Genomic DNA, 14480 nt, shown 5'->3' with positions numbered 1-14480 from the left:
TTTAAAAGAAGAAGTGGAGAAGAAAAAATATATCAGAAACGCTGTTAAAATGCCGCGCTATATATATATATATATATATATATATATATATATATATAATACAAAAATTAAATACTTTTGTATTAATAAAAGCATTAAAACTTCATTCGTTTTCATAAAATATCTTTAGTAAAGGATAAGGGTAGAAATTCTATTTTGGGACTTCAAGGCTAAAAACATGCCAATGAATAATAATTAGATTTATACTTCAAAAGAGAAGTTATTTTAAGATCTTTCACTTCCATATAAGGAAAGAATATTAAACGATTTGCTATGAGTAATAAATAAATTGATGAGGCGTAAGAATACAGAAAAAGGCAATAGTGACTGGCCTCTTCACAACTTTTAATCATCCTATATAACGCAGGAGCAATGTTTTTGCGTATGCTTTTTGTTGTTTATCATGCTTAAATAAAATCCGTCAGCTTAGACGGGACATGGGTCTCCCCCCATCTCCAGCTTGGAGGGGGCTAAGATGTATGCTTTCACCATCGCTACGAAATAAAAGAGATTATGCACAATATGGACTCGTTAAACATGCTGCTTTGACTGTAAATAACTAAAAAATAACGGTGTGGTTCCACCGTTATTTCATATATATATATATATATATATATATATATATATAGTTCTAAGGGAAGTATTACAAAAATAATTACGCTAAAAGAAACTTGGAACTTTTTTACATGTCTCACAAAATCTTTAGTTAAAAAAAATATACCCACTTAACCTATAAAAAAAAAGCAGTTTGTAACCCTCGAATTCAATAGGTTTTTGAAAATAGAATGAAGTAATCAAAATTATTTAATTTTAAGTAGCATTTGAATTTTTGTAATTAATTAACATCTGTACCTAAAGCAAAAATAATTAGATTAATCTACGCAGAAAAGAACAAAATTTTAAGAATAACTGTATTAACATTGGATTAATCATAATTAATCATGGATAATAACGAATCATTAAAAAGTAAAAATGAAACTAGGTAGGTTTTTGATGTTTGAAGCCTAATTTTTTTAACAGGGAATAAAATGTCGTTCTTTTACAGTTTAGTAAATCAGAATCATCGTTCACAGTTTTGAGAGCTTTGTTTATTGTCGGAATTCCGTTACGGCGGAAAGAATCATGAACTTTTCTTCTTGCAGCATTTCTGTCGAAATCGTCAATGTCATCCAAAAAAGTTTTACGAGATTTAGTCCTCTTCAGTGAATGTAATATACCAGGGGTGGCTAACATGCGGCTGACGAGCCAAATGCGGCTCTTTGAAGGATTATTTGTGGCTCTTGATAAATGTACCAGAGTACAGAGTTCCTTTTTCATTTTTGTGCTATTATATTTATAAAAAATTATTATCATTCCGAAAGTGTTTCTAAATGTATTTTAAATTACTGAGAACAAATATGAAAGACTGAATGCAACGTTGTTCAGTTCAATTTGAGTTTTCCATTTCTAATATATTATGACATAAAGAGCATCTGGAGAATTAGAATTAATAGAGATGCAAGAAGATCAAGCTCTACAATGAAAATATAAGTCGACGTCGATTACTGAATTTTGGAAATTTGTACCAGAATCGAAGTATCCTGAATTGAAAAAGGCTGCCTGTCAAATTATTTCAATATTCGGAACAACGTACTTATGTGAATCATTGTATTCCACTTTAAAATTCGTAAAATCCAAACACCGATCAGTATTAGCTAACCAGCATCTCAAAGAATTACTGGGAAGTGCCGCCACCAATTATTCACAAAATTTTAAAGAATTATCAAGAGAAGTAAAATAAATGTGTTTAACTTTTAATATTTAAATTCAATACACATATTTTTTACTTTTACTTTTTTTATATGTTTTTAATAAATAATTTATGTAAAAAAAAATCAATACCTTTTTTGCATACCTTTTAAATACGTATTTAATTGCGGCTCGCGAAAAATTTCAAATTTTGAAAAATGGTTTGACTATCAAGGAGCATCGCCACCCCTGTAGTATACCATCCCTTTTATAGTCTTTAATAATTCTGAAAACAGAAGCTGTGTTTACTCCCGATATAGAAGCCGCATGATCAGCCACATCAATGATTGGAACATCTGGTTTTGAATGCACTTCTGTTTTATAAATGCTCAATATTATTTCCTTCTCGGCTTTACTAATGCAAGATTTCTTCTGCCGTTTTTAGGAGGACTTAAAACCATCACTTTATTTTCCATATTGCTCATGAAACACCTGCTAAAAGACACCACGGCGAAACAAACAATCCTTTAAGACAGTGTTTCCCAAAGTGTGATACGCGCACCCCCATGGGTACGGTAGCAGTTTAGCGGGGGTACGCGAATATCTTGCAACAAACAAACATTTCAAAACGTTTATTTTAAAAAAAAGCTAGTCATGAAATTTTACGATTACGTATTTTTCTATTGCATATTTTTTGCAGAGTTAACAGTTAAAAATTAGTAGTGTCAACAGCCAGTTGTGATTTTTAACTTATGTGCCATTTGTTTATAGTAAAATATACATTCACTTTTTTATTAATGGTACACAGCGTTACGAAAAACTTAGAAAGGGTACACAAAAGACATAAGTTTGGGACGAAATTTTTAAGAATAACAAATAAGAAAGAAAATAAATAGAATAAAAGTTTTTAAGAAATAAAAGTTTTTGCTTGACTGATAGGTGCTATTAGTCATTATTCCGGCGCCAAGCAGACAACGGTATTGCACAAAATAAATCAAGCCTTCTACCCACCTGCAGTATCATGATCCCATCTCTAAATTGTTTTCTTTCAGAATGATCCAGAAAGAAAGAATATTTTAATGAAAAAATTTAATGAAAAAATTTAATAATAAAATTAAAAAAACAATAAGGGCGTGTTTTCTTTCTTGTAACCCCTACACTCACACGCATTCAAAATGTTCTACCGTCGAAGCAGGGACTCATTCTAGGCGAAAGACGAACTTTTTAATTGTGGATATTTTCCTATGATAAAAAAATTGTTCCAAACAATTAGTGATACTGGAAATTAAGTACTTTTAAGGGCCCTTAATTTTCAAGGCCGTGGAAGCCTTGTCCCGTTCGCGACTTTACACATTGTCGACTCCCGGGCACTTCTTTGGCACCGTATTTTGAAATTCGCCAATCTTACATTCGCCAAGTCGGGTTTCAAATTTTCTCGCGAAAATCTTCGAATATTAATTCGCGCATGTTTCACTTGCGACATACGATTTAAAAAACGCATGAGTGAACATGAGGTGTGAATAAATTTAGCTGCTTTAAAAATTTTTGTGTATTATCATTCTCTCTTATTCGGACTTCCTGAAACACATATTTATTTCTTACTTTTTTATTTCCTTTTTAGGATAAAGTTTTGTTGTGGGTGTAGGATATATGAGTAGGGTATAGTTTTTTAATTATTTTTATAAAATTATTGCAAATAATTTATGGTGTCTTTACCAAGTATGTGGACACAATATTCTATAATGCAGCATGGTTTTGTACCTTATTGTTTAGTTTTTAGAACCTTTAATTTAAGTAATTACACAATTTATGAGTTTTAAGCATTTTCTTTTTATATACGTGTAATGATGAGGAGATTGTTGCTGTCAGCTTTATACATGAATTTATTCTTTTTTACTTTTCTGACATTAATATCTATGATTAAATTTGATGTAATGATTCCCATTTGCAGTGCCACAATATTTGCGTCCAAACAATTGTACTTAGATTTGACACTTTTTTGTAAATGTTATGTCCCAAACGATAAATTCCTTCATACGTATTAGCTTACTCCACAGCTTTGGTAGCAAAGACTGAAAAATTTGTAGCAGTTAAAGTATATTTATGAGGTGAACACAATTTTGATTAAAGAAAACTTTTTATGATTTGTAAAATAAAAATATAATGTAAACAGTAAGCATCAACTTTGACATTCTCATATCATAACTGTATAACAATATAAGGGCAATCTGTTTATTTATTTCTGATTCATTAAAGACAAGATATTGAGTCAAATAAGAGAATCTTAACAAATTTTAAATTTAATAATTTTCTTTAAATAAAGAAAGTAGTTTTAAAGCAATTGGGTTGAAAGGCTGAGGACTTACACTTTTCTAAAAAAAATTAATCGATGTTATGATAATAAAACAAAACTCCTGCGATCAGTTATCTCAGCAAAAGTAAGATTTTTAGTATCAAATAAGAAACAATTATTACCATTCTGCAAGGAACAAATAAAATAAAATAGGTCATACAGTTTTCAGACACACAGACTGCATGACAATCCAAGAATAAATATTTGAACTTTTAAAGCAAATTGCATACAATGAAAGCTATTGTGTAAAAAAAAATTAAAACAAGTTGTTACAAATGAGACTATTATATGATTCCAGCAACTGAAAAATTCTTTTGGAATTTTAAAGACTAATGAAGACTATTAAATAATAACAGAAAAGTTTTCTGTGTCTCTTTTGTCTCATTTTTGAAGTAGAATATAAATTAAAATACACATCTCACTTTTTCTGATCCTGCTTTTCTCTGAATCTTTCTTATTAAAATAGATGAATCGTGTTAAATTACGTTACCTTAAGTTAGTAAATGTGTTTTCGCACTTAGGAAGAAAAAAAGGCCGAATTTTAGATTGATAATAAATGTAATAATTTTCATAGTATTTTTTCCATATCTTATTTAGAAGCCCAAAAATTGAATAAAAAAATTTTTAAAATATATAGACCAATTGTTGAGTTATAGAATCTAATAAGCTGAAGTTGTTATAAAATTATGAATAAAAAGTTACAAGATGGATATGTTATGAAATTAATGAAGCATAGAATGAAAGGATAAATATATATAGCAAAATATATGATAAAATTAATTAGGAAACAATTAAAACGAAGGTGAGTAATTTCAGATATATACAAATAATAGTGATAGAAGCAAGAAAAATGGAAAATATCGGAATTTTCCATGACGGATTTAAGAAACATTAAAGAAAGTTAAGCAGCCACAACTTTAAGTTTCAATAAATATGATTTGATGTTATAAAAAATAAATTAACTATACGAAAATAGTAGTGAATATGTCATAGATTTGTTTCTTTATGTCATGGCTTCACTAAAAATATTTTTGCTCCTTGTTTTCCTAATAGCACGCATTTCACAGAAAATATTTGAACAAATTTAATGAAAATATTTTCAAATTTTTTTAAAGACTCTCTTATGAAGAAAATACTGTCAATCAAAAGTTGTTCAGTATAAAATATATGCAATTTTTTTAAGATATTGTTAAGCATTTTGAAGAATACATATTTTTTCCAAAATAGAAATAATTGATAAAACCTGGTAAAAATGAAGGAAATGAAAATAATTATTTTTCAAACTGAGTAAATTTTTTTTTAATACTTTTATCTTTAAAAATATGTACACTTAATAATGTGATGATTTATATAGGGAATTATTTTTTTAAACTTTGTTTATTAATTAAGATATTCAAAAGAAATTGATTATTCTGAATAATTGACTATTTTATTACTCCAGATTTTTATTTAATTTACAAGAATAGTTTCTATTTGAAATTTTTTTTAATCGAAATATGTATGTAATTAACTGAAATAATTGTATGTATGTAAATTTTTCTTCCTCTTTCTTTAAAGAAGGACGAAGTATTTTGTTCTCGTTATTTGAATTTTTCTAGTCTTAAACGAGGATAAAATTTTAACTTAATTCAACAAGCAACTTTTAAAAATATCCATTAGCGCGAAGATTCATTTATGACTTTTGCGAGTGCTGTATTGAGGTGAGCGTAGGGTTGCCTCTGAGTGAGGGTTACTAGATAAGGCGGTGAAACAGTTGACAAATAAAACCGCAGCGAGTGGAGGTGCCCGGGAGTCGACAATGTGTAAAGTCGCGTCCCGTTCCCCTAATTTTCCTCTCTTTTCTACCGTGGTTTTTTAGTTTTGTTTTTCCTATTTATTTTTTTTTTTTTTACTTTTCGTTGGCATTTTTATGTTTTATTTTTGAAATCACTTTTGTTTCTTCTCATTCTTGTCTAACAAGTCTTGAAAATGGGAGCCAGTTTCTGAGCGCTCCGAACACGTGACTGTAACTTCCGATTTGTATATTTTTCCGAATGAAGTTTTTAAGCAAGTACCGTTTCAGGATTGTTAGTGCCGTTACCGTAATAGTGTTACCGTTTCAGGATTGGGATTATTTATTTAATAAGGAGCAAGTTCGTTTTATTTAAAAATTTCTTCTACGAAACTAACGTAAATGGATGATGTTTTCCATATAAATGTAGGCAACAAACTTTCTCGACCTCTTAACCTGCTCTACTTCCGGTTAGAAAGCACACAGCTTCTTACTACAACTCATTCTGCGGGGCGATATTTTCAAACAAATAATTTTGTTTTTGATAAAAAGAAATAAATTGTATAATTTCTGAGCATAAATCAGCAATATTTCATAAGATAATGAATTACACAATTCTGGTGTGTTTGAAGTGAACATTTGCTTTAGTTACTTCGAGATGTATTGTTTAAAAAGGTGACATGGTTGCTAGATTTAGAAAGAACTCACTTTTTGGCAGTTCTGATTTGACCACTCTTTACTTGATTTTGACCACTTTTTACTTTGTAATGGAAGAAATTTACCTTCGCGGAGGACATTTTTAACGGAACTAATACGCATTTGCGTTACATGCAGGAAAAACCACGAGAAACTCCCACGGTTAGCCTTACGGCAAGTGAACTCTAATCCATGATCCGTGTATTACTCAGGATATTCTTACGTCCGCACTGTGATCGGTGAGGAGGATTCATATCGGACAGTTATCGCTGGAATTCGAACTCTGTTGGAAGGCGATCCCCTGAGTCATCACGCCTCAAGTTATTTTATTTTATCGCCGTCGTTGAACAGACCCAAATTTTGGTTTTACTCTGTAGCCTTGTATTTTTGAACCCAATCCAGAAGACAAGGGAGCTACTTTATCAAGTATTGTGTAAAATTTTGCCTTTGTGGAGGCCTTTCTGATGGAACTAACCCGCATTTGCGTTGCATGAGGAGGAAAACCACGATTAACCTGACTGAAAGGGGACTTCAACCCATGATTCGTCTGCAACTGAGGATATTAAACGTCAGCACTATAAATATTTTTTGCCACAATATTGTTCTATCCATATGCCAATTCCAAAATTTTTTAATAAAATTTAAAGATGAAAGATAGCAAATATGATACTAACGATAAATAGATCTTAGATAAATAATGTTTATTTCTGTAATAAACAAGTGACCCAAAAACTGCAATTTTGTAATTGAAATGAATGTCTTATTTATTAATATTAAGAAATTATTTATTTCTGGTTCTTTGTAAAGTATGTAAACTAGATACATCATATTACATTAATCAGGGCCGCGCTAAATGCGATAAAATCGTAAATTTGGCGAATAAAATTGTTATATGGCGAAAGTTGGGTGCGAATAATATAAGCCAGAAATATACTACCGTAAAATAATTCTCCCCGATAAAAAAAAATCATTATAAACAAATTGTTAAGATTTGCATTCGGCGAAGACTTTGGAAAATTGGCGAATACTTTTGATATTTGACGATTTTACTGGCGAAAAATTTGAAACTATTACAGCAGGTCCAGATTAATCCAAATTGTTTTATAGAAAATATTCAGTAAAAATTGATTTTAAAAGCAAATTATTTTTCAATAAATTTTAAAAGAACCGTAGTTTTAAAAAACAATTAGCTATTTCAGCAAATACTTAGCTAACTCAAAAAGCTATTAAATTTTTAAAAAATTAAAAAACATATTTCATGATTTTTGAAAAGTAGCCCAATTAATATAGCCCGAAAAATCCCGGATAAGAAAAACGTTAATTTACTATAATCGGGGAAAAGACAAAATCTACCGACAAAAGGCGAAACTGACAAATTTATCGGATGACCACTGACCACTAGATTTATTGGTAACCACTTTTTTCTTTCCACTATTTTTTTATTTATTTATTTTTCTTTGAGTTAAAAGAACCTTAATTACGATTTTGTTTCTAAATTGTTATAAAAAAATATTTTTCTTAGTTTATGAAGTGACATTAAAATTATATGATATTATTATTAAAAAAAAATATATTATATATGTTATTATAGCATCCTTTAAGGAAAAATAGTAAAAAAAAAGGAAAAGGAATATATAATAGGTGTGACTTTAGAATTGTTTTTCTCATAATCAATTTTAAGCTTCTCTATCAAAATGAAATATAATTTATGCTGGAAAATTGAGCCTTTTAATTAAACATAAAAAATATTAAGGTTAGAAGTTCTGCAACTGCTGCTCTCAGTTTTATCTCAGTTCTTCCATAGTTCATTTCTTCTTTTTTTTATCTTCTGCATTTGATTTGCGTTTTTCAATTTCTATTTTTTTTGTAGCTATTTTTATCCTTTCATCATTGCAACTTTTTTTTTGTTTCCTTTTTTCAATTTTATAGTTATGCTTTTTCTTGGGGGGGAAGGGGATTTAAATTTTGGAGGTTTTATTTACTATTTTTGTCATTCCAGATTCCCGCTTCATATGCGAACCGTCGTTTGAACAGCCCAACCCAATTTTGAGTTTTCGACTGACAATGTTCAATTTCATAGACTTGTAATTTTGAACCCAATTCAGAAGATAAGGAGTTCAAGTATTGGGAGAAAATCGCTTTCATGGCGAACTTTTTGATGGGACAAACCATTATTGCGTTACATGGAAAGGAAACACAAAAACCACCCATGGTTAGCCTGATAGCAAGGGAACTCTAACCATGGATCCGTCTACCACTGATGATATTTTACGTCAGCGATGCGGCCGGTGCGAGCTGCGTGCGGATTTTGTATCGGCAGAGATTCGAACCCGATTCACCTCGTTGAAAGACAAACGCTCTATCCCATGAGCCACCACGGTTCATACCCGTTTCATTTTTTTTTAAATTTATTTTATTTTATAATCGTCGTTGCACAGCCGACCCAATTTTCGGGTTTAAGACTACTATTGTTCAACTCCGTAGCCTTGTAATTTTGAACCCAATCCAGAACACAAGGTAACTCCTGGATCAGTACCCCCCTGGCGTATTGATTTGTTATGAGTACTTTGAGGACTTTGTGTACCCGGCAGATCTGACGTGCATCAGTCATCATTTACTACACGGGGAGCCTTCGGTCGGCGGGGATTGAACCCACGACCTCTGGGATATGGGCGCATTGCCCTACTAACCAAGCTATACTGGCCCCCTCCGGTTTCATTGTAATTTTGTACGGGTGAGCAAAAGACTGCACCTGGCTGATTTTTCAGCAATGAAACAAAATGATACATCAGCCGACTTTTTGATGAATTAACCAAATGAATTAAAGGAAAATAGTGAACGGTAATGAAATGAAAACTGACGTTAATCAAAAAATATTTGTTTATCGGAAAGAAAAATAACAAAAAACTTTTAACACTCACAAACGCCGATTTCAGTTTTCAAATGTGACTATGAATTTTTTTTTACGAGGAACGATTAGTTGATGTTCAACTAAATATTTTATATGAAAAATAAAACAAATGTTTCTTCATCTCTTCGAATTGTAGGGTTTCCACTCGACTTTCCCTTTGACTGTAAAACTCGCCAATTCAACTTAATCTCGAAAATTCTTCAGTTCATATGTTTATTTTACTTTAAAGAAAATTATAAAGATTTTATAATCAAGATTATTATAAAGATTCGATTATAAATATTCGATAATAAAGATTATTATAATGATTCTTAAATGATGTTAAAATAATTGAATTTTGCATTAACGCTTTTATATAAATAATTTAAAATATACCTTCCTCAAATATTTCGAAGTTTACAAAAGTAAATTACATCCGAAAAAGGTTTTATGGATTAAAAAGTTCAATTGTTTTTAAATCTAACTAATTAATAAAACTACAGTTTTGTATTCTGCATGTAACGTCATTAAATTACCCTTGGGTTAAATCAAATTACACTTTAATATTTGCCGAGTAATAATTGCATTTTTAGGGTAATTATATAACAAAATCGATAACTTCTAACTTGAGAAACATTAACACAAAGATAATTTTTATAACATCGTTAAATTATTATTATTTTTTTGTTGAATCAAATCACATTTTATGATATTTGCAAAGTAATAATGAATTAAATTTTCATGTAAATAGAACTTGTAATTGTTTGCATTTTTTTGAAGAAAAAAATTCGTTCTATTTTCTTATTAGTTTTACAGTCTACTTTAAGTTGTAAACTCAAAATTGACGTCGAACGACGGCTGTAAAATAAAATATAGAATTCCAAAACATATCCTTATTAAACTTAAGTAAATATTCAGGTATACGCCTTATTACACACGTAATTAAAAACCCAAATAAAATAAATCTTTAATTGAAAAATCATTATCAAAGCCAGTAAATAAGATAAAAACGTTACAAATGAGAAAAAAAAAAAGATTACTAACTAACTACGAATAAACTGCTAAACTATTGCTACAAAACTACGGATCTTTACTCCTATAGATTATTTTTGCAGAAACTGAAAACATTTTCAGAACACGGGACATCCAAAAGATTTAAGAGAGAAAATGCAAATTAAGTTCTTTGTAAGTTTTCGATTCGCTGAGAGTTTGTGACGCAATATAGCCGTCACTAATTAGAAAATGAGACCACCTCCTTCCCCCCTAACTACTACCTTGTTTACAATCGTAGTTGCAAAGAAGATTAAAATGTTCATTTTGAAATTCGAACTTTAATACATCTCGCAAAATCTAGCTTGAAAGGGAAGATATCTTACACCTCTAAAACAAAATTTTCTTTTAAAATAACATTTCAACTTTTACAAAATTTACAAACTGTTGTTAAGAGCTTTCACTCAGCGCGTGTTTTGCTAAAGTTATTTTAAAATAAAAATGGAGTTTATTAAATGTTTAACTTATTTTTTTTCGTTCTATGAAATTGATTACAACTTTTAAAAACAGACGAGTGTTTTATGTGCATAAAATGTAACATTTTAGACTTATGTTTTAAAAAAATTTATGAAGAAACCTATCTAACAACACTCGCTACTTTTTTAAATGAACTTACAAGTTGTACGCACAACTTTTTTTTTCCAAGTGTTAAAAAAAAAAAAAAAAAAAAAAATTCTTTTTTGTTTGTCAAATGTAGCTAAGCGTAGATCGCATTTGTAGTTGTTAGTTGCTTTTCTCCTTTCTTAACATAGTTATATTAAATTTAGTTTTTTCCCCAACAGATTTCAAATCAGAATGGTTACAAAACAAAAAGTCTTGCGAGATAGATTAAATATTTTCAAAGGAAAATTTCTAATGTTAGATATTATTGTATCATCCGACTCAATTTTTGTGTATATTAATACTCAACTCCGTAGCTTTGTAATTTTGCATCCAATCCAGAAGACAAGGGAACTCCTGGATCAAGTATTAGGAAACATTTGCCTTCGTGGAGGACTTTTGATGAAACTAACCCGCATTTGCGTTACATGGAGGGGATCACCACGAGGACCTCCCATGGTTAGCCTGACTAACTCATGATCCGCCTAACCACTGAGGATATTTCACGTTAGCACTGTGGTTGGTGCAAGCCGAATACGGAATTCGTATCTACTAACCATCACTGGGATTCGAACCCAGTTCGCCTCATTGGAAGGCGAACGCTGTAATCCCTGAGCCATCGGATAAATAGGACGATATATTATATAAATATAGAATATTTATTACATCAGGTATTATATTAGAATATTATAATAATTTGACCAAAATATTAGATTCACTGTAGTGTTTTAATAACTGCATGTTTTGTAGGAGTTTATAGGCAATACTTTAATATTTAAACATATATGTTATGGGTTTTTATTCAGGAGATTTTATTTATACTTCCTATTTGTATTTATTTTCAACGCATTGCATTACAATGTTAAACCATTGATACAGGAGCGGAAATAAGTGCAAACCGGTTTCAATCATATAAAAACAAAGCTGTAGTATAGTATCATCTGATAGTTAAGATTTTACATAGAATTTTACAGTACGTCGAATAATATGGAGCGGGACTGTATGAGCAGTTAACTGTACACATTGTTTAGCTAAATAAAATTGAAAAATGATATGAAAAGAATGTACGGAGGGCAAAAAAAGTGAACATCCTGAATAACTTTTGATCCAATAATCGAATTTCCGCGTAATATTAGTCACTTATGATTTCTGATATTATTATTAAATATGCAAATTGATTCGCGCAGACGATATTCTTTGTTACGAAACCAGACACAAATAACATACTTTCTCCAAATAAACATGTGATGCGATGGATAAAATTAAAAAAGTTGAACAAAATCGGTCGAATAGTTCCTGGGAAAACTAATTTTAAAAATACGACTTTTTTTAAAAAATTAGTTTTTCAGGATCTACTCGACATCGCTAAAATTTTTGTATTTTGCCATGTAAAATTATATTCTTAAAAATGATGTAAAAGTTGTATACTTAACTCTTCAAAATAGTTTTTAATTATTATGAAATATAATAAAAAAATAATACATTGTTACTAAAATTAAATAAGTCATTCTTAGTTTATTTTTAAACGGCTACTCTCAAGATAGATTATTTCATAAATATTTTTTATAGGCTTTCTTCATGAAAACTGCTATTATAAACAACTTTGGATACAGTATAGCGAGTGAATAAAGTAAATGTGAGGAATGAAAAAAAAAACCAATCACTGGATCAGTGAATAGGTCTATGAACAATGAGTAACCAATAAATAGCAGTGCATTTGCTTATAGGTTGTTTAAGGTATTAAATAGTATTTTTGTGATAAGTCAAATCGGTGAATGAGTTAATAAATATTAAAAAAAAATTTAACTTTTAAATTAAGCCACGGTAGTCAAAATTTTGTCATTATTATAAACTATTTTTAACGAAATTGTGACATTGAATGCAAAGTACCTTTAAATTTAGAGTGTACAATTATAAATGTGATTTAGAACATTTCATGTGCCAGAACAATGTTGAGTATAAAAATGCTATGGAATTTAAACAAATGAAATGAAACTTTATTAAATCGCCGAGTTTACAAAACGGTGTTTTAAAAACACAGCATTTAAAATTAGCAAATGCTAATTAAAAAAAACATTTTGCAATGCGGGTCAAAATGTGATGATTTTTTCTAATTTAAATGAGTTATACTGTAAGAAAATTATTCGAAAAAAAAATTATTCGATCTAATTTATCGGTCTCTGGAAACTGAGAACACTTTTACGAGTCTGATTAACATTAGAAATTATAATTATTTGTAAAAGTTGTTTTTAAATTAATAAATTAACTTTATGCAATTTTAAAAAAACAATTGAATTGCTTACAATCAAAACTATTGATATAAACATTTACGATTATTAACTTAAACAGTTATAAAATAAAATGATTAGATATATAAACAATTATAAAAATGTATGATAATTGTAACAGACTTACTTGGTACTTCACCAGCTGTGAAACTTACTTAGTACACTATCAATTTTTTTAAAAACGCAAAACAATACCAGCCAATAGAATTTTTTCAAAAAAAACCTAAATTATTTCTGAGATTTAAAACACGTATGAAATTGTTGATCATTATCATATTTTTATGAAATTATCCCGATTATAGTGAGAAATCACTTAATTATCACGTGAAATAACTGAGATTTAATATCTTTAAACTAAAAACTATCGAAGCTTTCAAAAATTACCTCTACTACTTGCGTCTCTCCCTTTGCTTAACGAGAGAGAATATTAATTTGTTCTTCTAGGGTTGCTGTAATCTAAAATCATTTCTGTCAAATTATAGTCATATCGAAGTTTTCGGAGAAAATTCGCCAATTCAAAATTCGCCAATTCAAAAAGTTTGAACTAGATGTTACATAGAATTTTTACATCTACAAATTCTTGAAATATATATTAAAATTAGTTGTGAAATGCTTTATCATTTGAAAAAATACTGACATAAATCAGAACTAGATAGAAAGATTAACAGATGATAGGTCATGATTTTTCATAATACTGTTCTTTATTTCTAAGTTTTAAAACCTTCTTATTGAATGAAATATAATCTGTTCAAATTTCTTTTGACGTTTTTTTAGTCCTAGTTCTTTTAATTTACTCCCAGCTTCATCAAAATTACAAAAACTTGTTCTCGTTAGTCGATTTTTTTTAAATTTTTTTTTATAAATTTTGATATTTTAGAGGGGGTTATATCGGCTAGACAGAGTTATATCGGTTACAGGGCGTTATATCGGCTAAACTTGAGTATGAACCCGAGAGAACTTATTTAAATAAGATTTCCATTTGAAAGACTTAAGATATACAATACATCAATAAAGAGTAGTGGTGGCTCAGGGGATATAGCCCTCACCTCCCAATGAGGTGAACCG

The 14480-nt window shown here is 29.5% G+C and overlaps 1 long non-coding RNA gene across 1 annotated transcript in view; it reads right to left on the bottom strand.

The window, feature by feature from the left end:
• The window catches only part of LOC147816912 (uncharacterized), a 49842-nt gene extending 35992 nt beyond the window's left edge, over positions 1 to 13850 (bottom strand). Inside the window, exon 1 of the long non-coding RNA XR_015429498.1 lies at positions 13543 to 13850. This is a non-coding gene — a long non-coding RNA (uncharacterized LOC147816912). The remainder of the gene's footprint in view (positions 1 to 13542) is intronic.
• Positions 13851 to 14480: the final 630 nt, after the last annotated feature.

Source organism: Parasteatoda tepidariorum, chromosome 1 (genome assembly GCF_982258835.1).
Source record: "Parasteatoda tepidariorum strain Cologne lab strain chromosome 1, Ptep-v5.0, whole genome shotgun sequence".
Classification (NCBI taxonomy): Eukaryota; Metazoa; Arthropoda; class Arachnida; order Araneae; family Theridiidae; genus Parasteatoda; species Parasteatoda tepidariorum.
Note: the sequence above shows the minus strand (reverse complement) of the source record. Positions and strands in the feature narration are given on the sequence as shown.